Source organism: Microcaecilia unicolor, chromosome 5 (genome assembly GCF_901765095.1).
Source record: "Microcaecilia unicolor chromosome 5, aMicUni1.1, whole genome shotgun sequence".
In the NCBI taxonomy this organism is placed as follows: domain Eukaryota; kingdom Metazoa; phylum Chordata; class Amphibia; order Gymnophiona; family Siphonopidae; genus Microcaecilia; species Microcaecilia unicolor.
In genome coordinates, this window is record NC_044035.1 from 160025454 (window position 1) to 160040166 (window position 14713).

The 14713-nt window shown below is 44.6% G+C and overlaps 1 protein-coding gene across 5 annotated transcripts in view; it reads left to right on the forward strand.

Moving 5' to 3' along the window:
- PALD1 (phosphatase domain containing paladin 1) overlaps nucleotides 1-14713 on the forward strand; it is a 514740-nt gene that overhangs the window by 191573 nt on the left and 308454 nt on the right. Inside the window, exon 1 of one of the 5 annotated variants that reach the window (XM_030203511.1) lies at nucleotides 12451-12518. The exons of the other annotated variants lie outside the window; for them this stretch is intronic. The gene's annotated coding sequence lies outside the window, so the exon portion shown is untranslated. Of the gene's footprint in view, nucleotides 1-12450; nucleotides 12519-14713 lie in introns of those variants that run through there. 5 annotated transcript variants of the gene reach the window in all.

The following is a 14713-nucleotide window of genomic DNA, read 5'->3' on the forward strand; positions in this document are numbered from 1 at the left end:
TGGATAATTCCAAAATGTGAGAACTAAAAATGATAAAATGCAGGCAGCAGTATTAAAGAAGGTTCAAGTGAGCTATAGTTTTTTTTTTTTTTTACAGGACAGGTATATCTTCAGAATATGTGTGGGATTTTGTAAAATGTGTTTGTCACTTATGAACTTTTACCATAATACTACTCTGTATTTGTTATACCGGAACTGGCGATCGCCATCACGGCACTATGTAAGCCACATTGAGCCTGCAAATAGGTGGGAAAATGTGGGATACAAATGCAACAAGTAAATAAATAAAATGTGCTTGGGAAGCAAAATATTTGTCTAATTTACCTAAGCTTAATTTGGTGCTTTTGGAAATGTTTGGGGAGTATTTGCAGGAGGTTGTTAAAAGGAGTGGCCTAGTGGTTAGGGTGGTGGACTTTGGTCCTGGGGAACTGAGTTCGATTCCCACTAAAGGCACAGGCAGCTCCTTGTGACTCTGGGCAAGTCACTTAACCCTCCATTGCCCCACGTAAGCCGCATTGAGCCTGCCATGAGTGGGAAAGCGCGGGGTACAAATGTTACAAAAAAAAAACCAGCAGTAAACACTGCCCCAGTGATTTTCAAAAACATACTCCTATTATCTACCACCTTTAAAGAAACAAGACAGCGGTGCAGAACATTTGCTTCAACCACAAGAATCCTCTGCTTTTGAGTGATCTTACAGAACTTTTGGAAAGCTGTCAGGGAGAGGTACGTGGACTTGTGTAGGGACTTCTTTTCATACTTGGATGGTCATAAAAATGATATATTGTATAATATGAAAGTGAGGGTGTTCCCTGACATGATTGAGGCAACTCTAAGTAGAAGAAAGCTGTGTCTTTTGATGGAGCTGGAGTTTTGCAGTTGGGAGCAGCCTTCTGGCTAATTTTTCCCCTGTAAATGTGTGATCATACAGGAATGTGAAATATGTGTATTTCTTTAGGGTGTCGGTCAGCTCACCCTATTTTTGGCAGATAAATTAATCCAGTGTTCCCCTCTCTTCTCGTTGTACACTTTGGTATGTCTAAACACCTACACATGTCTGGAATGTCAACAGCTGCAGTGTTTGTCCATTGCTTCCTTTTGCTATGCATTACAGCTTCCCCCTCCCTCCCCTTAAATTGATATTTGGAAGGGTCTTCCAGATACTGTTGAACTGAGACCTTTGCTCTGTATTTTTGTTTTCCTTTTTTCATTTTTTTATTGGTGTTTTTTGTTGTAAAGATTTTTCTTCTTTGTAACAGCTTAAAATTTAAATAATAAAAGTAACTGGTACCTCTAATCCATGCCCTTCTCCAGGACCCATAGGCAGAACCAGAGGGGGAGGGAAGGGGTCCTTCCTTGAGTATTGGAGAGTCGAGGGGGGGGGTTCCCCTGGACAATGGAAAGCAGGCTCGGAGGTATTGGGCCCCGAGAGCCTTGGTGATGCCTCTTTGAAGCAGCAATGGTGACCCTAAAGTGGCAAGTGTCTTTGGTGCCCTAGGCAATTGCCTGTGCCTAAATTCAGACCTCCCTCCGATGCTTTCAGTTTTTCAGAAACAGACACACTCGGATATTGAGTCAGCAGGATGGGCACTGCATTTGCTAGGCTTCAGTTGGCAACTTTAAAATGTTCTAATTCTGAGAATTTTGTTTTTACCTTTTTTTTTTTTTTTTTTGCCGGCAAAACATCCTCGCTGGCAATTCTGTGTAAGTCAAAAATAGCCCAGAACAAATGCTATGAATCACAGATTAGACTGGATTGTTTTCCCTCCCCCTACCTAGGGGAGCTAAAATCCAAAGCTGCCATCAGTAGCAATGACATCACTTCCTCTCACCAAGCCTGTTTTAAAGCTGGTTGGTATAGATCCCTCAATGATTGCTGCTCTATTAATGGAGGAAATCTGTTCACCTGCATGTAAAGTGGGTTTCTCAGGCATTTTAGGTGCCTAACAATTGAGACCTTGGGCCAGATGCATCAACCAAACGTAAAAAAAAATCTAAAACGTAAAAGTCCTACACCGAAGTTGAAAAAACGAAGAATGCACTAAAAAAACAAGTCGCACGTGTTCGGTGCAGTATTCTAAAGTCGAATGCATTAAAGAGGTGTAATCCCCATCGTTAATCTGCCCATAAAGCATGCACAGAGCAGCCAAGCGTTATGCTAGCTGCTCTGCGCATGCCAAAAAACGTCAAAAAACCCCCCAAAATGTCTCTTACCGACGTCCTTGCCTGCCCGAAGTTGCCGCTGCTCCCCGCTCGTCAGGAGCGTCTTTTACTGCCTCGCCCCCCTCCATCTTAACTGGGCCCGTGCAGCGCCTCTCACCTCTGTGTGAAGGCGCTGCACGGGCAAGAACAGCTGATCGGTGATCAGTGAGGCCTCCTCCGACATCCCTCCGTTCTTCTTGGGCCCGCCCTCCTCTGACATAAGTTACCTTCGTAGGTTACTTACGTCAGAGGAGGGCGGGCCCAGGGACGTCGGAGGAGGCCTCACTGATCGCCGATCAGCTGTTCTTGCCCGTGCAGTGCCTTCACACAGAGGTGAGAGGCACTGCACAGGCCTGGTAAGACGGAGGGGGGGCAGCGGGGATGGGGCACGGGGCGGAAGATGGCGGGAGCTGTCGAGGGAGGGAGGAGGGGAGCCGGGCTACCTCAACTTGTGATTTTGATGCAGGGGGGAGCGGGGAGCAGCGGCGACCTGGGGGGGGGGCAAGGACGTCAGTAAAGACTCCCCTGGCAAGCGTTTTTACCCTCTCCCGATTTTTTTTTTTCTTGTTTTTACATTTAAAGATGCTCCTGATGAGCGTTTTGTCACCCCGCGATTTTCTTTTTTTAACGTTTTACTTTTTTAGGCCAGGCAGCCCTAACGAGAGGTACAGACCTCTCGTTAGCTTTCCCGGAGTTTTCCTGCGTTAGGGCAAGCGGAAAACTTTAGTGCATCTCATTCCAATAGGGTTTCTAAACAATTTGCTCATCTGCATTCTGTTTTCGTTAGTTGCTGTCGTTTTCGGAAAAAGGTCTTTAATGCATGTCACGGTTTAAAACTTCAGTTAAAGGGTTGTAAAAGGGTCGTTAGTTTAGTGCATCTGGCCCCTTGTTTTTTCACCTAACCCTCCATTGCCCCAGGTACAAAATAAATATCTGTATATATGTAAACCGTTTTGAATGTAGTTGGAAAATACCACAGAAAGGTGATATATCAAGTCCCATTTCCCTTTCCCTTTTCTCCTGAGATCAGACCAACCAAATGTTTCTGTAGATCAGATGCTTCTTGTCTTGCTGTGCCAGTGTCACCAATCACTTTTCTGATTTTTATTCTCTCTGCTCTGCAGAAATCTCTTCTCAGGTTTTAGTGTTAATACAGAAATTGACAGAAGGATGGTATATGCTTATAATGGGCACGGTTGATAGTGATACAGAAGTGGGTGTCCTGCAGATGGTGGAAGTGAAAATAAATCCTGGGGGGGGGGGGGGGGGGGCTGATGCAGAAAACCAGATATTAGAGCCATGTGCCAATGGCTGAGTGCACAACTTCTAACAGAAACATAATGAGAGGAGTTTTGCCTGCTAACACAGTAAACTAATCATATGCAAATCTGAAGCATGCAGAACTTGTATGTTAATCAGGACAAATATACTGAATGTATGTGCAGAAGGTTCTGCATCAAGAGCTAGTACTGTGTACATGTCCAAGCTAAATGAAAGGATGTGCTGAAATGTTGTTATTCTGCAGATAAATATCAGCCTCACAAAAATGTCTTGTGCAGAACATTTTTGCATTGCTGATATTTAAGCGCAGAACATCATTCCAGTTCATATGCACAACTGTCACCCCCTGTTCCGTCTTGAAATTCGTGGGTATTATACTCGTAGCAAAAAGGAAAAACTGGCATTAAATCCTCTTAGTTCCTAGTGCAGAAGAATAAACTAACCCTTCTACCTGGTGTTCTAGTGTTGTACTTACCTTAATGTCTTCTACATACTTCTCTACATTGTGGCAGAGAAGCTAATAGCTTCACTACCGTTCATGTTAATCTGTTGTGTGCTAGTGTGCTATGCATGGATTCGCACATCGTTATCTTCTGTTTGAAACACTTCTCTGCATTACACAGCCATAAAACTGCATGCAGGCATCTTGCTAACTGCGCATTTCTGCCCGCATTGGCCATCTGCGTCGACCTCTAGTTTATTCCATCATGCATTAGTACTAAACCTTGAGCTGTGGGCAGTTCTCTCCCTCCACACCCCCACCACACTGTCTGCACCTAAGCCCGTTGCAAGGGTATTTGGTGCTCTTGGCAAACCTTCACTCTTGAGCACTCCCATCCCCAAATTGTCTTCCAGGCCCTATCATGATCACCATAATACCACCCCTCCTAAAATGATCCTGTAAAAACACATAGGGTGGAATTCAGTAAATGGCACCCAACAATAGGCACTGGGATGATCTGCTCTAAGCTAGTATTGTGTAAAGGGCACTCCGTGCAGAGCACCCTTTATAAAATAGCTTACAGGGGGATGATCAGAAGCAGACGCCAGCTCTAGAGGCTGTTAGCGCCATACTAGTGCCTGCGTTAGTTTACGCCCCATGATCAGAGTCCATGAGTGCTCGCAGGCTCTGCATGCAAATACATGCAAAACAGGGGCTCTTAATGCAAATAGCTTGCAAATGCATGCTAAACCTATTCATCCCCAATGATCAGTGACCAGCGCGCCAAAGATTGGGTCGCTGGCTGCGGCAAACCCTATGCCAGCTCTGAGCTGGCGTTAGGGTTTGCAGACCATTGGGGAGGAATAGTGAGCCCTGTCCAGCATGCATTTGCATTCTAGCATGCCTCCATTCCCCCCAACGAAGCAACCCCCCCCCCCCTAGGAACAGATGCCTCCCCCCAAGGTTCAAGGAAGGCTGGTGATCCGGTGGACCGACCCCCCCCCCCCCCCCCAACACAGTTCAGGAAGGGCTGGAGATCCTTTGGGTCTCCAGCCCCCCCAACCCCTAGCATTAACAAGGGGTCCCTGGTGGTCCAGTGTCAATCCCCTACCCCCACCATACCCTACCTTGAGTTGGAGGAGGGGAGGTAGTCTGCCTCCCTCCTCTTCCTTTCTACGATGACGCCTGCAAAATGGCGGCGCCTAGCCCTGCCCAGTGTATCCTGGGATGTGCCCTTATATGGTGTGAAGCCCCGCCCAGCGCAACCTATATAGAATCCAGGGGATGGGGGAGTAATTCAATAAAGGGCACCAAAATGCAACGCACTCAGCGTGAATCCTATAACGGTATCTAGGTGCCCAGATTCCATTATAGAATATTAGTGCAAGTTGGCATTTAGGGTGTCAGTGTTCAGGCCGCTCACTGATGCCATGTGTATAGCAGGAGTACGTGCTTGCACCTAAATGTGGCACCTAAGCATCTAGATGACAGATTCTATAACCTAGGTGCGAAACTGCGAACATATGCTAGTATTCTATAATGACAGTTCTGTGCAGAACTGCCATTATAGAATTCCATACATCATCCCAGCAACTAAATTATGACCCATTTATAGAATTCACACCACTCTGTGTTCCTGACCTTTGCAACAGTAAAGAAATAACATCTACTTTTTTGTGAAAACTGTTCTGTTATCGTTTTAATAAAATGATCCAAAGACTAAAGTGCTTCTCGGAGACTATCCATGGTCACTTTAGCAGGTTTTGATGACTCATCCTTCAGGACTTTGGAAGATTGACTCAGTTCTATTCCAATTCCAGGTTTCTCCACACCTAATGTTCTATCCATCAAAGACTTTTCTACAGGGGAAGAAACAGCCAGCCGGGTACCCCACCGAAACAGAGAGAGCTCCCAAACTCTATTGTTAACTTCTCATGTCTCCATGTCTGCCAGTTGACTCACTTCCAGGCCAAGAGGGGTGGTACTCTGGGTTTAACGAGGCCCCTTCTATTCTCTGTCCAGAGGAGGAAACCCTGAAATAGCCCAAAACTGCATTTACATCTGAATTCGGATGGCATCACCTGTACCAATTATGGAGGACAAGCAAATACAGAGGGAAGCACCTGAGATTTACCCTTCCTCCTCTTCCCCATCTAGCCAACAGGGAACCTAGTAGGCCAAGGTAGCTGGAGAGAAACTGCAGAGCACGCTCTACACGCGTCACTCAGATGTCATATTTACCCCCAAATTCAAAAATGGAAAAAAATTTCTATAAAGACATTTTGCAAATAAACACAGAATATGACATCACGGCAAAGCCATGGGGCCCATCTGGCCTGCCCATTTCCCTTTTTGTTGCTGTGCTTCTGGGCTTCTTTTCTCTGACTTTTTCCCTCACTCCATAGTGTTTACTTTCTTAAATACGTATACTAGTTTTGAAAGGTAAGTCAAAAAGAGTCCAAGGTAGTACATAGAAACAGAATTAAACATAATAGGTTTTCTTTTTTTCAGTGTCTGCAGTAGAACTTTATATTAGCTAGCATGCTGTGAAACAGACAAACAGTGAGGGCACTAATATGATAGATTTTTGTACATCCGCACGTTCATATTTTTAGTATGTTTTCTCATGTGCTGTTGCTGGCTTTGCCTGTGGTCAGCTTGTGGGGGTTTGTCAGGATGTGGTGCAGGAAGTGGCAGAGGACTTCCTGTTCTGTGAGATCATGTCCTTCCAGGCACCCCCCACCCTCCCCCCATCCACTTCATTGCTGCAGCTTCACTTTTTCAGATTATTAAAATTTCTTTTACAGTATCTCATTCTTGTCTAACAGTCATTCCTTTCCATCGCTTTCTGCTGTTATGACCCAGGTCACAGCAGATGTTTGTCCTCCTTTTACACATTGTTGAAGGTCTAGAGGGATTTTCTTTTGTACATTGCTGAAAACCATTTCCTATGGAGACAGGCCAGAAACTTCCTGTTTGTGCTCTTGTTCTCTCTTGAACTTGCTGCCACCTTCTTGAATGATAACTTCAGTTCCCTGATGGTGGAGGACGGAGGTGTTTATCTGTATTAGCCAGAACACATTGAACTAATACATGAATTTGAAAATGAACAGAGAAGTAGTGGATCCTTACAGTGTAGGACATGTAATTCTTTGTCTTCTTTTCTGGTACAGCGTGACAGCTCCCCATGCCAGATTTCAGAGCGAATTTAAGCTTGGTAACAAATGTTTGTAGTTAAAATAAGCAGTAGTAGTTAACAAGAGAATCTACACTTTCCCCTGTGTTGCATTGGACTGTACAAACACAAGTGGACAGAAATCGAGCTTGTAGAATATTTTGAACTGGAAAATTTTCTGGAACATTTTCCCTTGCAGTTTTTCTCATTTGCATAAAATACACCTGCAGCTTATTTTCTAAAATTGTACTATGCAGATTTTCCTGATGCCTTAAGTAGATCTGTGATCTGTTCTGACTTGGTATTTGATTTGTAGATAAACTCTGGAGGACTGGCCCTCAGCTGCCACAACATTAAAAACCATATTAATTTCCCAAGCTACATCTCAAAAAGTTTTTCCAGTAGTTAAATTAAAATATTGGGTTAGAGGAAAAATAAGCCACATTGAACTGAATATTGGAATTCGGATAATGTGTGATACAAATATCAAATAAATTTAAATGTGGTAAAAAATGTCGGCTCAGGAGCAGAGGATCATCTGAGGAGAAGTAACACTTAATATGTGATGACCCTTTTGGCAGTGATCCCTTGTGGCCTAGTGGGCCCTTTAACCCCTTCCCCAAGAAAAAAAATAGCTCTGTGATGGCCCAGTGGGCTATGGACCTTCTGCCCTCCTGGACCCTCCCCACTTATTTTGGATAGGGAGGCATGGGCGTAGTTTGACAGTTCATTTGGGGAGGGGCAAAGGGTGGGGCATGTCTCTTTCCCTCCACCTTCCCCCGGAGTCTTCCAGTTGCGCCCGGTATCACCCTCCCCCCATCTTCCAATCCCCCAAGCCACCGGCAGCCTCAGCGAAAGAAGCACGCACGCTGCTTTAGACCTGCTCCTGAGGCCCTTCTCTCTCCTACTGCTTCCCGCCTGCACGGGAACAGGAAGTTGAAAGAGAAAGGCTTCCTGGGGCAGGTCTAAAGCAGCGTGCATGCTGCTTTCTCGCAGAGGCTGCCGGCAGCTCGGGGATTGGAGGATGGGGTGGCAGCTCGTTTAGGGGGGCACTGCCCCAACTTGCCCCCACAAACTACGCCCATGTAGGGAGGCCAGAGCAATGCCCATTCATGCCTTCCTGGGGCACTGCCATCTTGAAAAATGGCTTGTGTCTGACCCCTATACTTATATCAGGACACAGTGCTAGGGGTCAGTCTGCCAAATAAGGGATGTGAGAAGTGTGGGACATTCTGCTAGGCGTCGGGCACTGCCATGTTCCAAGATGGTGGCAGGAGGAAGATGATGTGTCAGGATGCCTTTTTGGGACCAAATAATTATTATTGGTCTGTGGGCGTTGCTACAGCTTTGGGGGGCTCTGTGGTCAAGAGCCTCCCTTGCAGGACCGGCCCAACCATTAGTCAAGACTAGGTGGTCACTTAGGGCAGCAGCTTCTTGGGGGCAGCAGCGATCGGATGCAGTCAAAGCAAAACAATAGCATCCGACATCTATACAGACTCAAAGAACCATCAGTGCCTGATAGAACCACCAGTACTTAGGGGCACCCAATATCCTTGTACTGGCCTTGTCTTTGAGGCAGGTGCCTGGTCCCAGATAGCTTCAGGAAGAAGCATTTTATTTTTCTCCTATTCCTAAATTGGGACTGGTGCACACACTGACAGGAAAGGAGAGGGGGGGGGGGGGAAGAGAAACCCCTTCCACCTGATGGAAGTAAATGGCGCAGGTTACTTCAGTTCCGTGTACTGTTTTGGCTAGCACAAATTTTCTAACAGTTTACTGCACAGAATTAAATGGGGGTTTTTTCAGCATATGCATTAGAACACTGTATGCTGGTGCTCAGTGCACTGTTCTGATACATGGGCTTATAACATTGACTTTCCCCTCTTGTTGTTGGACTAACAATACATTTTTGACTAGCATTTAGGAGTTAAAACCTCCTTTCTCAGGTTGGTAACAGTATCAGGTGGGCTAACTTGGCAACCACACCAATTTATGTAAATTTGTCTCATGCGTGTTCATTGCAGATATCCTAAAAACCCGACTGGATGAGAATTCCCTTGACTGGTTTGTGAACTCTTATTTTAGATTATAGCCACTTGATTTTATTTAATTTAAAAATAATGGTATTACGTTTGATATACCACCTTTCTTTGGTAGAACCAAAGAGGTTTGCATATTATATTCAGTACTTTTTCTGTCCCTAGTGGGCTCACAGTCTTGTTTTTGTACGTGGGGCAGTGAAGGGTTAAGTGATTTACTATAAATTTTGATTTTATGGGGCTTATTACCGTTGCAAACCACTCTGATGTTGAACTGAAAGGTGGTATAAAACTGTATTTCATTTTAATTTACTATCAGTGCTTATATTGCACTATTTCAATCACAGAAGATACAGAGCTGAGTAGTAGAGAATGACATGGGGATAAAATTTGGCTCTGCCCCTACCCCGTCTCGTGGGCTCTGTCTTCGTCCCCGCAGGCCCTGTCTCTGTCCTTGCCCTATCCCCGCAGGTTCTGTTCTCATCTGCAGAAGCCTTGAACACATGATTTTATATTTAAAATAGTAAAGGCCCGTTTCTGTATGAAATGAAACGGGTGCTAGCAAGGTTCCCCCCTCCCCCGGTCTCTCCCTGTGTCCCCTCCAAGTTGCATGCGGTTCTCCCTCCCCTCTGTTTGTAGACAGGAGTGGAGATAAGGCTATGTAGTGCTGTGTAGGGAAGGAAGGCAATTTGGTTAATCTGGTTCCCCTGCGCCGTGCAGCCGTCATCGCCATACACTCAAAAGAAAGCAAACCTGTGAGGTGCTGCATCCACGTTGTCATTGAGGTGTTGGCGGGACGGCAAGAGTGTAAGTCCCTCCGTCGCATCCTCCGACGTTGTCTCTCTGACTGCCTGCCTGCCCCCCCCCCCCCCGAAACGGTTTTGTGGCGGGCGTGTGCGCTCGTTTTCAGCGCCATTTTGTTTTCGTCGGCGCACTGGCAGGTGATTGTCACGTAGGGGGAGGAGTGGGGAAACATGCTCAGCGTGTTTCCCTACTCCTCCCTTTCTGTAGCGTTCCTGTCGTTGATGGAAATTGTTGCACCCTGGACATCATTACGTTCGATGAGAGGGCATGACAGAGAGACATAGTCAGTGGAGAGGCTTCACCACGAAGCAACGAACCCTTCATTAGAACGTTGGGGTTGCGAATTATGTCCGGATGGGGTGTGGCTGAGGGCGAGTGTATGAGTGAGAGTGAGTGGTGCTGACAGGCTACAACAGTACAGGGCTTCAGTGTTTCCGTGGCACACAGTGAGCTTCAGAATTGGAGGTGAGAATTATTTATATAGATCTTTTTATTAAAGTATAAAAAGGAACAATATGTTGTGCAACTGTTGTGTATAAATTACAAATAGAAAACAATAATGAGCAGCTATAATAAACCCTGGCTGCCACCACCACCACCCTCTACCCTTCCAAACCCAACAATAGCTGACTTTTACTACCCCAAGGAATCCTAATCCACCCTGTTAAAATGTCCAGGGGTACAAAATACAACACGTTCTGTATGCCCTAGAGAGGAGAAATATGCCCCATGAAGCACTGTTATGATTTTTTAATCTGTGGATGAATTAGAAGTCATCAACAATCTCAGAATTCAGTCTAGCTCTCCTGTCTTCCACAGTCCTTCCTGCAACAGATGATGTCTTCTTAGAAGATGTGCTGGTAGCAAGATGTACACGATCCTCCATGCTAATTTTACTAGCTGTGGCCAGCATGCTTGCTTGTTTTTTCCAAAAAATAAAAATATTGTCATCTGCATCACTCTACTACTTATAATTTCTATAGCGCTACTAGACGTACGCAGCACTGTACACTTGAACATGAAGAGACAGTCCCTGCTCAACAGATCTTACAATCTAATTCAAACATAAATAACAGTCCAGTTCATTAACTAGGTTAGTGGGTGACGGTAAGGGCTCAGGCAGTAAGAAGCCACACGCTACTTTTAATTCTAGTGCACAACCATTTACTGCCCCCATTGAAAAAAAGCCTTTTTTCCCAGCTGCAGTTAAAATTGGCCCAGTGCACACCAAAAACACACACCCACACTACCACAGGCCACTTTTTACTGCGGCTTATTAAAAGGACCCATAACTTAAAGGAATCCTATAAATTGAGCATTTATTCCAGCCCTATAGCAGACGTAACTGCTCGCACCTAATGGCATATGCGCATTTGCACCCATTTATGCTAGTATTCTGTAATGGAAAGTCATAAGTACATAAGTATTGCCATACTGGGAAAGACCAAAGATCCATCAAGCCCAGTATCCTGTTTCCAACAGTGGCCAATCCAGGCCACAAATACCTGGCAAGGTCCCCAAAAAGTACAAAACATTTATACTGCTTATCCCAGAAATAGTGGATTTTCCCCAAGTCCATTTAATAATGGTCTATGGACTTTTCCTTTAGGAAGCCGTCCAAACCTTTTTAAAACTCCGCTAAGCTAACCACCTTTACCACATTCTCTGGCAACGAATTCCAGAGTTTAATTACACGTTGAGTGAAAGATTTTCTCTGATTCGTTTTAAATTTACTACATTGTAGCTTCATCGCATGCCCCCTGGTGCTAGTATTTTTGGAAAGTGTAAACAGACGCTTCACATCTACCCATTCAACTCCACTCATTATTTTATAGACCTCTAACATATCTCCCCTCAGCCGCCTTTTCTCCAAGCTGAAGAGCCCTAGCCGCTTTAGCCTTTCCTCATAGGGAAGTAGACGGTGCCTACTTTGCTTTATAGAATAGGCGTCACATAGATGCTGTCTTGAAGAATTACCCTCCACATGCAAGAAATCATCTTGTGGCTGCAATTGCCTGAATTCACTGGTGGTTTCAGAGAGTTTTATGCTGAAAGCTCTAATGTGGCCGATGGACACTGTCCTCTGCTTGTTCTGTGATGTGTTGTCTGGTTAAACTCCAGCAGTGTTGCCCTTAGTCAGTCATGGTGTTCTGAGTCAGCCCTGTCTGGTCAGCACAGCCTATGGTCTGGAGTGGCAGGGAGCTGCTCCTCTGGTGGGAGAGGAGGCTGCTGTACTGTGAAAATGTTTCAGGAATGCTGCGCAGAGTTGCTGTGTGCTGCTAGAACAGCAGAGGTCCTCTGTTTTCAAGGCAGTGGGTTGTGGCATAAATTGAGGCAGCATTAGAAAGCATTTTAAGGGAAAGATTTGAACTGGAAAGAGATTAATTTGCTCCAATACACCTAGCTGCTCCACAGCTTAGCTTCCTCTCTAGTTAGCAAAGTTCCAGACAGATGCATCCTGCAGCCGGGCATTTCTTCCTTCCGCGGGTCACCTTGCTTATATTTAGTGCTATTGTTGCGCTTTTTGTTTTGGATCTTTGCCCAGTGCCCTCAGCGCCCATGTTAATGGATCAAGGTATGTGACTTCCTGATCGGTATCCACCCTCCCTTCGAGGTTGTGTCAAGTGTGGAATAAGGAATACAGTTTCCCTCCTGCCTTATCCTCCCTTTGGGCTTATTCTCTGAGAACTATGATTAATCTGTCTCTGGGACTGAAGTCTTTTTTGAAGGTCTGTGTGCTTATCCATGGGTTTGCATGGGGGCCCATACTAAGTTTTGTGTGTGAGGGAGGATCCCTCCCCCCCCCCCCCCCCCCCCCAGTGGAAGCTGACCCAGATGGTTTTAGTGGTGTACAGTCACTAAATTGTTTTTTGTTTTTGAATAATTTTCCTGAGTTGCTTCTGGGAATCTTCGTTTTGTTCGGGGGTATTTCCCCTTATGTCATCACAGGAGCAAAGTTAAGAGTGTGCACAATTGACAGGAAAACCCGTAAAATGCATTTTTTTTCTTGCTTATTTTTGTTTGCTAATGACATGAAGCGACATAGGAAATGTCATAAGAACATAAGAATAACCATACTGGGTCAGACCAATGGTCCATCTAGCCCTGTATCCGGTTTCCAAGTTGGGCAATCCAAGTCCCAAGTACCTGACAGAAACCCAAATATTAGCAACATTCCATGTTACTAACCCAGGGCAAGCAGGTCTTTATCGGCTGTAATGCACTATGTTACTATGTTATACATGAACAAACCAAAAGCAGAAGAAAAGCACAAGGGTCCCAAGAATTGGTATGAGGAACAATCTTTCTTCACAACCAAAATAAAAGCATGTTTGACATAAATATTTTTATTTTGTTTATTTATATTCGTATGTTTTTATAAGTATGTTTTAGACAAATTATTTTATGTTGATGGTTTGTTCGCATTTTACATAGTATTTTTTTATTATAGACCCCCTGACACAGGTGATTTGCTGAAACATGGTGTGAATAAAGATTATTCCTCATACCAATTCTTGAGGCCTCTTCTGTGCTTTTCTTCTGTTTTTCTGTTACACATTAATTTTCCCAGAGTTGACATATTCAAATCAGTATAGCAGTGGCATTCATTGCCAGCTGATTTGCTTACATTGAATCAGCCCCTTCTGTTTATGAAACAGTTAAAGGTCTATTTCTTGTTTGTATCTGTATTAAGGGAATGGGATTTGATATATCGCCTTTCTGTTTCTGTGGTTTTTGCAACTACATTCAAAGCGGTTTACATAGTATATGCAGGTACTTATTTGTACCTGGGGCAGTGGGAGGGTTAAGTGACTTGCCCAGAGTCACAAGGAGCTACAGTGAGAATTGAACCCAGTTCCCCAGGATCAAAGTCCGCTGCACTAACCACTAAGCTACTCAAGATACTGCACCTCCTGTTTTGGTAGGTAGTTATATTATGTTGTGAAGTAATTATTTTCTGGTTGTTTTGGTTTTATTTGGGAGCGGATGCTGTGGACGTATGCTGATAATTAGTTTCTCTGACGTGATGGGACCTTTTTACCAAACCACGTTAAGTGCTAACAGGTGCTTACCCTGGGATTCTATATATTGTGCTGAGATTTCCGCGTGGAAATCAAAACGCATTCCATAACAATGCGCATAACTAATCAGCGTTGATAATTAGATGTTAAGCAATTATTAGCACTAATTGGCATTAGAATTTACGCGCACTACTTGTTAATCGTATTATAAGTCGCATAGTTGAAAAGTGGGCATGGTTATGGGCAAGTCGTGGGTGTTTCTAAAATCTGTGCGCGTTGTTATAGAATATATCCGCTTTGCGGTTTGCAGTAATTCACCTGTCAGTGTGCGCTAATTGCGTGTTTGTTTTTGTAATTTTTTCCAGTAGGGACGGGGAATGGGTGTGGAAGCGTTATCTAGCTAGCACGATCACATTAGCGTCCGCTAACTGGGTAATGCAGGAGTGCTTAGTGTAGTAATGGAAAAATTAGCGCAGGACCTGTGAAGAAGAAAAGAAAATCCGATGTTAAAATGCTCTAAGCCTGTTTTAGTTAAAGGGCCCCAGTATGAGTTGTTTCAGAAATATATTTTACTATTTAGCAGTATAGTCTCGGGCAAGTCACTTAACCCTTCATTGCCTCAGGTACAAACTTAGATTGTGAGCCCTCCTGGGACAGAGAAATACCCAGTGTACCTGAATGTAACTCGCCTTGAGCTACTTCTGAAAAAGGTGTGTGCAAAATCCAAATATATAAATAAATAGTCAAG